This window comes from Saccopteryx bilineata, chromosome 3 (assembly GCF_036850765.1).
Source record: "Saccopteryx bilineata isolate mSacBil1 chromosome 3, mSacBil1_pri_phased_curated, whole genome shotgun sequence".
Lineage (NCBI taxonomy): Eukaryota > Metazoa > Chordata > Mammalia > Chiroptera > Emballonuridae > Saccopteryx > Saccopteryx bilineata.
The window spans coordinates 240,498,654-240,512,282 of NC_089492.1; the positions used below are offsets into that span (position 1 = coordinate 240,498,654).

Below are 13,629 nucleotides of genomic sequence, written 5' to 3' on the forward strand. Positions count from 1 at the left end.
AACATCACACTAATCTTCAGGACAATTAACCCAGCTACTTGACCAGGCTTTCCAGAAGGAGAACCAGTCTGTTAGGGGAACCACACAGGAAAATTTTTTTTTTTTGAAATGAGGTCTCTGATTAAATCATTAATTTGCAGAGATAGCATATAAACAGTTATAATAATAATAAATATTCATCTACTCCAAATTTTCTCGCGATCAGTTTGTAGCTGAAGACACACTTCTGTTATGAGTGTGATAGTCATACATTTATAAGCCACTCAATTTCTATAAACTTCCATGATTGGAAAAATCCGTTTTTTTGGGTGATATTTTATGATAAAATTCATTATGCAAGCAGTGCAAGTTTCAAAACATTCCTTGAAGAACAATTCTGAGCAGCTTATTCTTGGGTTATACAAGAAAAATATAAAAGAAATCTGAGATTGTTAGATTGTTGGGGTCAAGTAGCAAACCACTAGGAAAATGTTGCCACATTAAACAAAATTCATTTATGGAGAGTCAAAATATTGTCTTCAGCTGTTTACTGACATAAACTTAGGTTTCTGCCTTCCTACTTTATAGTCCCTTAATCTAACCTACTGTATTCGGATGGACTACAAAGGAATCTCTGTCCCTTATCTGCAGGGAGTTCCAATATTACAATACAATATAGGATGATGTTATCTTGAGACATTTACATTAAGGAAGTAAACACAGGGCTTTGATCTATTTTTTTCTCCTTGGGAACATTCAGCTCCAGTTGTTTTGGAGCTCCATAAATCCACACTCCCACAAAGGCTCTAGGTTAAGTAAAATTACTGTTACATTCACAATTTCTATAGTTTGGGATGTGCTGGGGGGAGGGGAGAGGGTAACTGTCCTCTCAGCATTCAAGGTGAGACATCAAAAGAAATCTGCAGTCCAGGACCAGAGCTCGGCTTTCCTTTTCTCCAGTCAAATGAAGAAGTAATCTCATCAGGTTGGAAAGTGCTGACTAAGGATTTAATAAAGTGCCTGCAGATGTGGCGTCTCTAAGGTATTCAACTCATGTAATGCAAAACAGCTCCACACTGAATGTGCTTATAAAATTTCATTTAACCATTGCAGCTCGACTCTTTTTTTTTCTTTTCACCATTCTCTAAGGAGTTTTCTCATACTTCCCGCCCCTTAATTTACAGCTCCATGAAAGTTTGAATCCCATTCCACCAGGATTCTGGAATACTCACAGTAGTCAGGTTTTATGAACCAAAAACAATATCCACCCACCTGCACCCGAAACAGGAAGCCTGAAATGGCAGCAGGTTCCTCTGACAAGTGGCCGCCACTTCTTTCTTATGCCACATAGAGAGCAGTTAGGAAACTGAGGCTATTGTCCACACTTTGGTCAGGAGGTTGCCGGAGACACGGTTGAGAAAGACTCAGCTCCTTAGTAACAACAAACATTTGAATAACAACTTCTTAAAAGGCCTGTTATAAACCCTTTTCACTCAGAGGGCCTGATGTATATTCTAACAACCAAAGGAAATACAAGTCTGCTGGAGATAGCTATATTTTACTTTAACCAAAAGAAAAAGGAGAGGGTGCTAGGGAGTGGGGGTGGGGGTAGGGAGGACGGAACAGACTGTGACGCAGCAGAATCTGTTTTTCAAATTAAAAAGTTAAACAAAGGACCTCAAGGGCAAAGTTGAACACTGCGGAAGGAGGTTGTTAATGTGGAATCCAGAACTGGGTGTAACACTTAGCTTTCTTCTCCAGGCAAGGTGGGTTATTTAAGGACATTCACACACATAAAACAGAAACATGCAAATACCCGCGAGGCCTCTGCCCCCACTCCCCTAGCAGGCCTGACTCGCCATCAGCCATCAAAAAATTACGCTGCCAACCAGTACTGCCTGAGTTGCGGTCACCATTTTGACTTCCCTCTTGAGGAGATGCAATCTCTGCTGGGTCACACTAATCCCCTTAAGTCATTTTTGGCTTCCTGCTCTTGTTTGGATGAGCTAAAATCCACTAGTTATTCCAAATGAGTTGTCCTTGGCAAATCGGCCTAAAGCCTGGTAGCCTCCCCTGCTCCCTTCCAATACAATGGAAATATGTTCAGGGCCTCAGAGTGCGTTTCCAGTTTCTCATGTTAACTCACACCAATTGGGAGCCCCCCCCCCCCTACTCATTCCACAAGCACTAGGAGACTACAGTGTGCCTGGTGCTGTATATGTGCTAAACTGGGGATATGACGAGTACAATAAACATGGTACCTTGCTCTCAAAGAGTTGTTGTTCAGAAAGAAGGTGCTGGATTTTAGACTTCTATGCCCTTCAAGGTACCAGGTACCCTGCTTTTCTCATGGTAGGATCTTTATAAACTTATGTCAGTCAATGAAGTTGACAATCCATTGTCTGAGGGACCCAGGATTGAGTCCCATTTCTTCCATTGACTAGTTGTGCGAATTCAACAAGCCATGTGTCCTCGGGTCCGAGGACTGCTGTGAGGACGATTCTGCACTACATGAGAGGAAAGAAGTTTGCTTTTTTACAGTGGTTTTTTTCTTTAAAAGGTGACATGCTGTACACAGGTGTCAGTTATTGGTATTGCCAACCATAGGCTTTGATCTCTGCAGTCATTTTTCTTGTCTGATTTTGTTAATTAAAGAAAGCCTGTTTTCAATAACGCTAAACCAAGACTTGTTTATTGTACAGGAAACTATTAAAACGTTAATGGGCTGTGATTGGCCAGGCTTACCTTTGCGGCCTTATCTTTTCACCGCTCGTACTCAACACTTGTGCTGGGTTAAACTCCTTCCAGATCCCCCAAAGCCAAACGCCTTCTCCCTGCTGGGCCTTGGCATGGCTGTGCCCCTGTCCTTGGCTCTGCTTACACTTGCTAGTCCTTGCCTGTGCAGAGCAGCAGTCCCTTCCTCCAAGGGGTCTTTCTCTAGGGTTTCAGTCCTAAGATTTACCTTTGTCACAGTCCCTGAACTGTAATTACCTGTTCTTCTTCCCAAGAAAACTATCTTCTGGCATGTGGCATCCCCAATGTCTTGCCCAGCGGCCAGCACAGAGCAGGCACTTGATAAATATTGTTGAATAGAGACAGGAAGGAAGAAACAGGCCGTCTCCAGGGTTCCCAAAGCCTGGTGTCAGTTACCTCCACAAGGCCTGGAAATGGATGCTTTCTAGCATGGCTGTGCCACATCCGCGCTCATGCCACATGTCCACACCCCCCCAAATGACAGGCGCTCTCCCGAGAGACACAGGTTTCCACAAGCTGCCTGAGGCGGTTCTGACGGAAGAGCTGTTGCAACGGGGCCAGCTGCGGCTGACTGCGTCAGTAGCATGTGCGATAGTTTTGTAACATGGACTGCTGCCTACTTACTACAAGCACAGAGGAGTTGTCCAAACCACCGCTCCCTGGAGAGCGGCCGTGCTGCTCCCAGCCAAGACCTCCGTTTGGTTCAAACCTCAAGACGGGAAAACACTAATCTTTTTACCCAATAAGCCATCCAGCACCTCCAAACCTTGAGAGTACATACACAATCCAATTATTCTGACTGTTGTTCCAAAGTCTAACTCTCTCGCCGTATTCCAACTTGCCCTAGTGTAGGCCTCACCATCCATCAAGTACACTTTTTTTTTTTTTTTTGGTTTCCCTTTATATGTTCATCAAATGGAAAAAAGCAAAGACTTCTGAATCAAAAATTGCTCTCTGGCCCACGCACACTTGCTCTGCAGGCTTACTGGAAGGCTGTATGTGTGGTGGTAACAGCTACAGCTCTGGAGTTCCAGTCAACAGAACTCCCCAGTGAACGAGCCTGCTGGTATATACTGGTTGTTAAATGATCCTAGGCTAGTTAGCACTCCTGAGTCTCAGTTTTAGACTCAGGGAAATAGAGAGAACAACTTTGTCAGTTTTTGTGGGGATTCAGTGAGTTAACACCTGGATAGAGGCAAAGCAGAAAACCAGAAAGCCACAGTGGATGGGTTCCCCAACCATAAAATGTGCACGGGGCCTAAGCTCCACACGAGACCTAAGGACGACCAGTTCCCTCGGAAAGGAATCGCACAACAAGGCGGCTTTCTCTTACTTAATGATATAAATTCTTAGTTAAAGGTAGCAGCTGCGTCAGTTCCATTTCCCCAGTTGCAAGAGAAAGTTCTTGAGAAAATAAAAATCTGTCTTTAATTGCGGTATTAAAATCAGAGCGGCAAAACCAACCACACAAAAGGAGTTGGCTCAAGTCTAGGAAAGGCATTTGGGCCTCTGCCTTGCAAGGCTAAACTACACGCCTTGGAAGTGGGGTGGGGCGGAGGGACAAGGGGGGGTGTAGTCAGGCAACCAAGTGGGACAGAAACAATCCTATTTTGGTTTTTGTTAGCGAATGGCATACTACATAGATCAGAGACTTCTTATAAAATACAAACCCCCACTGTACACAAAGCACAGGAAAATGTGAGGAAAAAAGGGAAAAACTAAAAGCAGCTTAGGGTGTGTTAACGCTGCTATTCTGTCAGCTTAAAGAGTATTTTATGCTTGATCAACAGCTCTTTTTTATTGTGCTTTTCTTTCATTCATTCAAGACATCAAAGCGGGCACCACCAGTGTACCTGCCCTTCTGGAGCCGCTTGTGAGGGGTTCTAATGAAGGCCGACTCTGGGAGCCGGAGACCCCCGTGGACACGGCAGTTCAAAGGGAATATTTCAACAATGATTACATTTTGTAAATCTTTTTATGAAAGAGACAGCTTATTTCCTGCTTTTTCATGAAAAATAAGATTCTATCCATTAAAGTGAGCCCGCGCCACGGAAGCTGCTTGAGACCTGAGGTGCAGCGTGGAGATTAAGGGGACAAGAACCCGATGAAATCGTCTGGACTCCCTATGCCTTTGGTCGCGATGGCCTGGCTGGATTTTCTGGGTGGAGCCCAGACAGGGCCCCGGATGGCTACGGGAACATGCAGGGACCAGGGGGTTCCGAGGCTTGCTTTTCAGTTAGGGCCTCGTGTTTACTGTTGGTTCTTTTTCTATCTTTTGATTCCACAAAGTCCCACCAAATATCAGAAGGTATCAGGTAACCCCTTTCATTGCACAAAAAGTAAGAGGAAAGATTTTAGTGACGGATTCATCAGTGCTGTATTTTAATGCCCTGAAATGGGACAAACCCTCTTCCACGTGGGATGTTAGCTGTTAAAAAAGCTAGCACTGGACTGAAGACACAATACAGGCTTTATTATTGGCTAACGCCTGTCCCAAAGCCAAAAAATAAAGAAGGCTGCCTAGCCCTTTGCAACTTTTGATTTTCAACATTAAAATAATCATTCCCCTAGTCTTTTCTTTTTTCTTTCTTTCCTTTTTTTGGCAGCAAGGAGAGGAGAGGGGAATAGGGACGGAAAAGAATATTATTTCCTGGGGAGCTATGAAATGAAAAAAAAAAAAGTATGTTTTCTACACATCAGATTCCAGTTTTAATTAAATGGCTGTTGTCTAACAAGTGCAGACAGTCACACTTGGGGCTGCGCAATGGTGGCCCAGGGAGGTAACCTTTCTTGTTTAAAAAGAGAGGCGTGGGAGTGGAGGCCGGAGCACAGCGGAGCGTGGCCACACCGCAGTCATCATTCCCCCAGCCGCTTCCCCACGCCCGCTCTTCCCCCAGAGCCGAAAAGCTCTTTCCAAACACGACTCAGGTGCACGGCAGAACTTCTTGTGCAGATTTATTGTTCAGATTGTGAAGGCAGATAAAGTCAAGTAAGAGGGGAAATAATATTCAAGTGAAAAGTTCAGTTATTTCAAAAATTCTCCCAGAGACATCCTGCAATAAAATGACGAGATCTGGTACCTTGCCAGATGCAAATTCCCAAGCTAACTTTTTCAGCCAATGAGCCTTTCGGCCCTGGATGGCACCTGCTATCTGTGGACATCACCCCAGGTGGTGCCTCCTTGCGTGGCCCTGAGCACACAGGTCTTTGCCTTTTTCCCTTTTCATCCTCCTCTGTTTGCTGTCCTGGCCCTTCCTCCTGTCCTTTCCAGTTCCATGTCCTGCCTCCTCCCACAAGCCAGTCTCCCTCTCCACCTGTGTCTGAGCCCCCTACCGGAATTAGGGCAGCCCCCTACTCTCTCAAAGGCCACACAGACCGACAGTCCTTCCTCTTCCATTCACCGGATTAAGAAAGGAAGGAAAGAAGAACCCACTCAACTGCAACCACGACCAGCCTGCTTAGCAGCTAGATTCGAAAGCTTCTGTCCTGAGCCAAAGAAACGAGGTGTAGAGGCAGAATAGGGGCAGAGTGTGGAGAAGGTTATAGAATCTCAAGTTTTCAGATTCATGAGGAAAGAGAGAGTAGAGTGGGACTCTACTCTCCACTCAGCACTGGGCTGTGAGTCAGGGCCCTAGGTCAAGTCGCAGCTTGGTCACTGGCTGCTGTGGGACTTGGGCACCCCACAGGCTGCTCTGATGTGGACTTCAGAGACCCCATTTCTGTGCTTTTATTACTTGCCAGGAACCTGCTTTCCAATATTACTGGTTCCACCTTTTCCTTATTCACCGCGTTGATGGGATACTGGCAGGGGAAACACTGTGCCCAGACCTCACTGAGGTCAGCGTGAGTTTGCCATGAAGCAATTCAGAGACCTAGAATCTAGTCTGTGCCACTTCAGGGACCCACCTATCTTCAAAACAGGCCTCAGTATACCAGTTATCACAGCATTTTGGGGGGAGGAGATAAATATAAAAAGGCAAAACTTGTCAATACTGGCCTAAAGTAGTGGCAGCATGGACGTGACGTAGACGGGGCCAGGTTTCATCTGAGCAACAACCCTAGAAGAAAACGGAATGGTTTCCCTGAGCCCTGTCAAAACTCGGTGTGACATCCCTCAGAGCGCAAACCAGGGAAGAGTGAACAATGCTTTCCTCCTCCTTCTGAAAATGTGGTAGGATTGAGGATTTTATGGCAACAAAACTTGTCTTTGTTAAGATGTGACTTGCAAAACAAACCCACATGGGGGAGTTGCAGTTTCAAACGACAGTACTTTTTTTTTTTAATGCTGAAACAGCAAAAGCTTTTTATGTTCAGATTTATATCCTTCTAAAATTGTATATTAAATTAAAAACTAAACAATATTCATTACTATGAACAATTAGATTCTTCCTAAATATTTCCAGGGGAGGTGAGTGGGAAGCTCTTTGGTGGGGCAGGGGTGGGGAGCTGTACAAGTGAAGACCCCACAATGTGGTCAGTCTAGTGAAGGGTCTGGTCAGTGATTTGGACACATATATACTGTACACAATGTGGACAGTCTAGTGAAGGGTCTGGTCAGTGATTTGGACACGTATATACTGTACACAAGGTGGACAGTCTAGTGAAGGGTCTGGTCAGTGATTTGGACACGTATATACTGTACACAATGTGGACAGTCTAGTGAAGGGTCTGGTCAGTGATTTGGACACGTATATACTGTACACAATGTGGACAGACTAGTGAAGGGTCTGGTCAGTGATTTGGACACGTATATACTGTACACAAGGTGGACAGTCTAGTGAAGGGTCTGGTCAGTGATTTGGACACGTATACACTGTACACAATGTGGACAGTCTAGTGAAGGGTTTGAACAGTGATTTGGACATGTATATACTGTACACAATGTGGACAGTCTAGTGAAGGGTTTGATCAATGATTTGGATACGTATATACTGTATGCGATTGGCAGACTTCCCTGTCAGGAATCTATGTTTCTTGGACAGAGGTAATATCATTCTAACCCAAAAAATGTAATTCATTTTTACATTTTTAGTAATGACGTTAGGTTAGAGATGGTGAAAGATCTTATAAGCAAAGATTGCTGAAGACAGATTCAAGAATGTGGTTTTATAAAATCAAGCATGCAAATGAAATTGGTTACTTTGTTCTCAGATAAATTCCACTTGGTAGTGATCTCCTGGTAACTGAGATTCAGGAACAAACTCAGAACTCATATACATAGTGCTAATTTGGAACAGTTATATACTATTGTACTTTAATGAAACCGATTACAGATTGGATGACTGTTAAACATTCATCCAAGCTTTCAATATCCATTTCTCTTGTTAAGTCACCCTATGGATAGGAGATCCTGGGGGTAAGATCAAATGAAACATATTAACCTTCATTCTGATTCTACAATCACAAACATCTTGCAGATTGCCACCTTGTGCTATATCCTAGAGGTGGTTCAATTAAAAACATACTTGAAATCTTTTCTTTCTATTAAAGAAGTGAATTATCTGAGCTACAATATGGCTTCCTGTCCTACTGCATCAGCCTTTCCGTGTTGTTCCCCAGGAACACGTTGACAAGTTGAAGTTCAGGTTTAAACTAAATAAAACACTCCTCAGGAGTTTATAACTGAGCCTCATTTACATGTGCTCCCTCTGAACTCTGCCGGCCTCACTATGAGAGTTTCCAAGGCTTGATGAAGGAATGTTTTACAGTTGGAATCTGCACTGCTTTCTCAGGCATTTCAAACTCAGAGGTTGGGCAGCACCAAGCTTTAGTTAGTATTAAAGGTTTCCTCAGATCTACGATAAAGTCAAGGAAAGAGAGAAAGACAAGGCAGGGGCCAAGAGAACAGCATCTTCTTAATTTTCCCTATATTGCTTTAGAGTTAACATTCTAGTTAAAAATGAGAGTGACAGATTCTAGATAATATTCTAGAATTTTATAGTCATGACTTGAAATTTCTTTGCAATCATTTTCAGCTATTTGTGCAAATGGTCACTGTGTATTTATTTTTTTTCAAATATAAAAACTGCCTGACCTGTGGTGGCGCAGTGGATAACGCATCAACCTGGAAATGCTGAGGTTGCCAGTTCGAAACCCTGGGCTTGCCTGGTCAAGGCACATATGGGAGTTGATGCTTCCAGCTCCTCCCCCCTTCTCTCTCTCTGTCTCTCTTTCTCCCTCTCTCTCTCCTCTCTAAAAATGAATAAAGAAAAAAAAAAAAGAAAAATATAAAAACTAAGTTTGCTAACACTGTTTTTCTGTCTTGAAAATTCAGTTAAAAAGTGCTATTAAGATAAATGTTCCCAACTCAAAAGGGATCTCATACTGTGTTTATAAAAAAATCTAAGGGATTTTTGAGGTCAGAAAGATCTCAGGGATTTTCCAGTCACTAAAGGAGGAAGAAATGGCTATTTCTGGTTTAGAACCAGGAAGAGTTGAAGTAGGGATTCTGAGATGCTCATAGACAACCAGTCTGCAGAGAGCTGCTTTCCTGGTTAAGACTCAGTCCCCTTGTTAAGCAAGGGTCCAGGAGTTCGGAGAAAGTCTTTGTAGCAATGGTCTTTTGTTTTTTTGAATGAAAGCTGGAGAAACAGTACCATGGATTTTACCACTCAACTTCTTTCTGAGTTTATCAAGCAAGAAAATGGGCACAGTAGTAATAAACCAATGGTGCCACACCTGAGAGTTACTTTATAGCATCTCTTTACACTGGACCAGTTCTTTCTTGACAGCTGAGCATCCCCAGCAAAACTGCAGGCTGGCCTGACCTGTGGTGGCGCAGTGGATAAAGCGTCGACCTGGAATGCTGAGGTCACCGGTTCAAAACCCTGGGCCTGCCTGGTCAAGGCACATATGGGAGTTGATGCTTCCTGCTCCTCCCCCCTTTCTCTCTCTCTCTCTCCTCTAAAATGAATAAAAAAAAAAAGAAAAAAAGAAAAAAAACTGCAGGCTGTAGCATTTCAAGTACCCTGGGTTTAGCCACTGCATCCCTGTGAACCATGTGCGATGAGTCAAATAAATAGTTTGAGAGTAGGTCCTGCTGTGGGGGGTTCAGAGAAGAGACTACCTAGCTCAGGGGTGAGGATGGACTAAGTGCAGGGTGAGTCTGGATGTCAGTTTGTACCTTTGATAAGAAGGGAGTAAGACCACCTTCCTAGTGTAGTGGTTTTAAGAATGAAATGAGATAATATATCAAAGTGTTTTGTCTCTATTAGACTGTACTGATGCTTAAAAAATTTTTTGTTTTTGACATAGGGAAGAAAGAAACCTTATCTTTATATGCTCACTATGGTCCCTTCTTGGCATAGTGCAGTATTGGGCAGTCATTTTTCTTGGATAAATACATTCATATCATGAGTATATTGGCTATAAACTCTTTTCTTTGAATCTCCTGAACTTAGCTTAACTCAAATGCTGAAAAACACTAAGGTTTTTCTAAAACCAAATTAAATGTGGACATGCTTTCAAATAAAACCCTTTGCTATGAAAATAGAAGGCTTCTTCTACTGGATAGAGACATGAATAAAATTGGAATTTATTCTGATGATATTCTGTAGAAATGGATGGTAAAATTAGTTTCTTTTTAGGCAGCAATTTACTTATGGTGATGAGTGAAATCAGGGTTCACAAGCCTAAGAGTGCCTCAGGTTTTGGGGCACGAATGACTGGCCAATTTGCATAAAGATGATAATTTGTATATGAGGTAGTCTCTACTATACCATTGGTCACTCAACCCCCAATTATTGAGAATCATGTGTTTTCTCTTTGGTCTAGTTTTTGTTTCTCTTCCTTTTCTATAAATACCGTATTTTCCCATGTATAAGACGCTCTCATGTGTAAGATGCACCTTAATTTTGGGGCCCGAAATTTGAAAAAAAAAGTATTACATAAAGTTATTGAACTCAAGTTTTATTCATCATAAAATTCATACAACTCCTCATGACTATCAAAACTCTCATCCATTAGCTTGTCCTCATCTGTGTCTGATGACAAATTACTGTCTTGATATATTGCCTCGTCCTCAGTTCCATCTATGGTGTTTGGAATGCCACACTTCTACAACCACTGTATAAGATGCACCCAGTTTTTAGACCCCAAATTTTTCAAGAAAAGGTGCATCTTATACAGGGGGAAGTATGGTATCTATCTCATTTTGACTCATTCCCCCACTGTCTTCTGGATCTCTGTTGTTAAGGATTGCTATAGGAAACAAACATAACAGCCAATGTTACTTTGTTAATTTTAAGCAACTGTGGCAAAATGGTGGGTGGGAGAAATTTTAATCTCAAGTGTTCACTCAAACGTTCTGCAGATTTTCCTGAGGACTTAATTATTAAGATCCGTGTGGATCTTAATTATTTTGAAGATTGAAAAATCTGATAGTTGACTTAATAGTTCAAAAAGTTTTCTATTTGTTAATGTATAGGTTGGCAAATGCAGATCTAATGTTAGTTTATGCTGAATCTCATGGTAAAACAGTAGCTTCATCCTCCTACAATTTTCTGTAGGAAACAGAGGGCACCAAATTTGGAAACACGCTCCCTGGATGGAGCTGCATGGAAGGCATGGGACGCAGAGGGCAAGCTATTTCCTGGAAGCAAATCAGGCACTTTGGAGCAGCTGCCTTCTCTCTCCCATTCTGCTAGAGTCAGTAGCTCAGTGGCTGCAATCCCTCATTTTACTGTGGAGCTTAATTCTGTGTCTGGTTCTTATTCAAAGTAAGCATCCAGTAAAGGGTGCAAAGGGAAAAATCCAGATTTGACAGCTGACCTCAAGGCGGAGGAGCATTAGTGAATTCCATAAGGAGTGTCATTCAGCAGTTCTTGGTTTACAAAGGTCATTGTGATGCAAGGCCCAGGGGAAGAGCCCAGCAACTATTCTTCCTGGAAGATGGTAGGGGTGGGAGAAAGGGGAAGAATGATGTTATTAGAAGGGTGGGGTGAAGAGTTTGGTACATCTTTATAGACTTTGAAAGGAAAAAAATATTTGGGAAGAGGCCAACAGAGGGATACAGCATGGCCCTAGTTGAATGGTAATGATGTAACAAATAGCAACATTTGGAGCTAGCCAGATGCCAGAGATAACAACTGGCAGATAGTAAAATCATTATAAGATGTGAAATTATACCTCTCACTGCTTCATTATCACTATATTTCATAATATTTGTCTAGAAAGGCACACAAAGCCTATGAGGTTAAATTAATCTTAATGATCAATTTTAGTTTTGTTCTAATTAAACAATTTCAATTTAATTAATGCGAGCACAAAAATTAGTCAAAATTACAAATGTAAATGTTGAACTTTAAATCAAAGGTCCTCCCTATTCCCTGACTCCTACAGAAGCCTTTAAATGTTTGCCTGTGAAAGTAGATGGGAATTTTAACCTTTGCCTGCATTATGAAGGACAGAAGTTAGAAAAATGTGCAACCAGGAGCCACCTAGGAGCACAGACAGAAGCCCAGGTTTAATACCCACCATATAGCCCACCCACACCCACCTACCCACAGTACCACACACAGCAGCCTATGAAGATAAGTTCTGCAAGGTGAACTTTTGAATTACATGCTTTTGTTTCTCAGGATTCCAATGCACTTGGGGTTAGTCTAATTGTCAGCCTTTTATAAAGCATCTTTGTAAAATAGGAACTATGCACCCATTTCCTTAGTCACATGTGAAACTGTCAGTCTCTCCCCGTCCTGGTGTCCAGTAACCTGCATCTCACTCCTGCTTTGCCTCTCATTAGCTACAATGTGGTCTCATAGGTTGTTTCGCCTTCCTGGGCTTTGGCCCTCTTTGGAAGTGCTGCTTTATAAAAATGATACCTGCTTTATCACAGAATGCATTAAAGTCCCATCTGAAAAATGATGGTGTCTGGAGTGGATAATCTTTAAAAATGAACAGCTTGAGTATTTGGTATTTTTATAACTTCGAAAAATACTGGCATTTGAAAATGGTATGGGGTATATGTGTCTGAGTCACCCTATGAAGACATTTAAATAACTGTCTTCTCTCTTAATAAAAATCCAAAGTAGATGGAATCCAGAGCTCCGAAAATTGGAGGAAGGAAAGGACCAGGCAAATGGGTTTTCTTTTCTTAAAAATATAAAAGTGTGTGTGTGTGTGTGGGGGGGGGTAAAATAGAAAAAAAAAACAATAATAAAAAGAGATGCATGTTCATTTTTTTTTATTTAAAAGACGTGTTGGTGACTCATACTTAATAATAGGTCTGTAGTGTCACAGATACTTAGTCTTAGAAGAATATTATATGTAGTACAAGCTTCTATGTTATCATTTTTACCCATAAAATAGCCATACATTCTTTTCTCACAAGAAGCTTTCATCCATGATCCTCCATCTCAACTTGTTTGCAATTGTCTATGAGAATTATTTGATAGCAATCAATCCACTATCACTGTTTGGAGACATTTCAGGAGAACAGCAGAGTAATTTAACAATAGAGTTAATTAGTGTAATAATCATCATTAAATTCAGTAATGATAGTGGTATTCCCCTTACCTCGGTTAATGACCATGGACAATTCATTTCTTGACTGCCAGTGGTAGAAATGGTTTTTGAAATATTAACTTCTGCCCCATGGGAATGACACTTAGCCCATCACATTTAATTTTTGACCTTCACTGAACAGCATGATACTAATCCCTTGATTTTATAATCTTAACTAGGAAACATTAAAATATGGATTGACTCCAGTTGGCAGGAATCTTTATGTTCTTTTCACTAAAAAAGCAATAAATCCAATGGTTGACCTTTTATTTCCAGGTCACAAATGACACCCACTCACTTTTGTCCGTTCACATAGGATTTATGTTAGGGTCTACAGGTATAAGCCATGAAAGTTGAACTTTAATGAAATGTCTTTCAAAGACATGCACTTAA

At 41.8% G+C, this 13,629-nt stretch overlaps 1 protein-coding gene across 9 annotated transcripts in view; it reads right to left on the minus strand.

Moving 5' to 3' along the window:
- The window catches only part of NFIA (nuclear factor I A), a 386,029-nt gene that overhangs the window by 10,736 nt on the left and 361,664 nt on the right, over nt 1–13,629 (minus strand). The gene's annotated exons all lie outside the window — the stretch shown is intronic.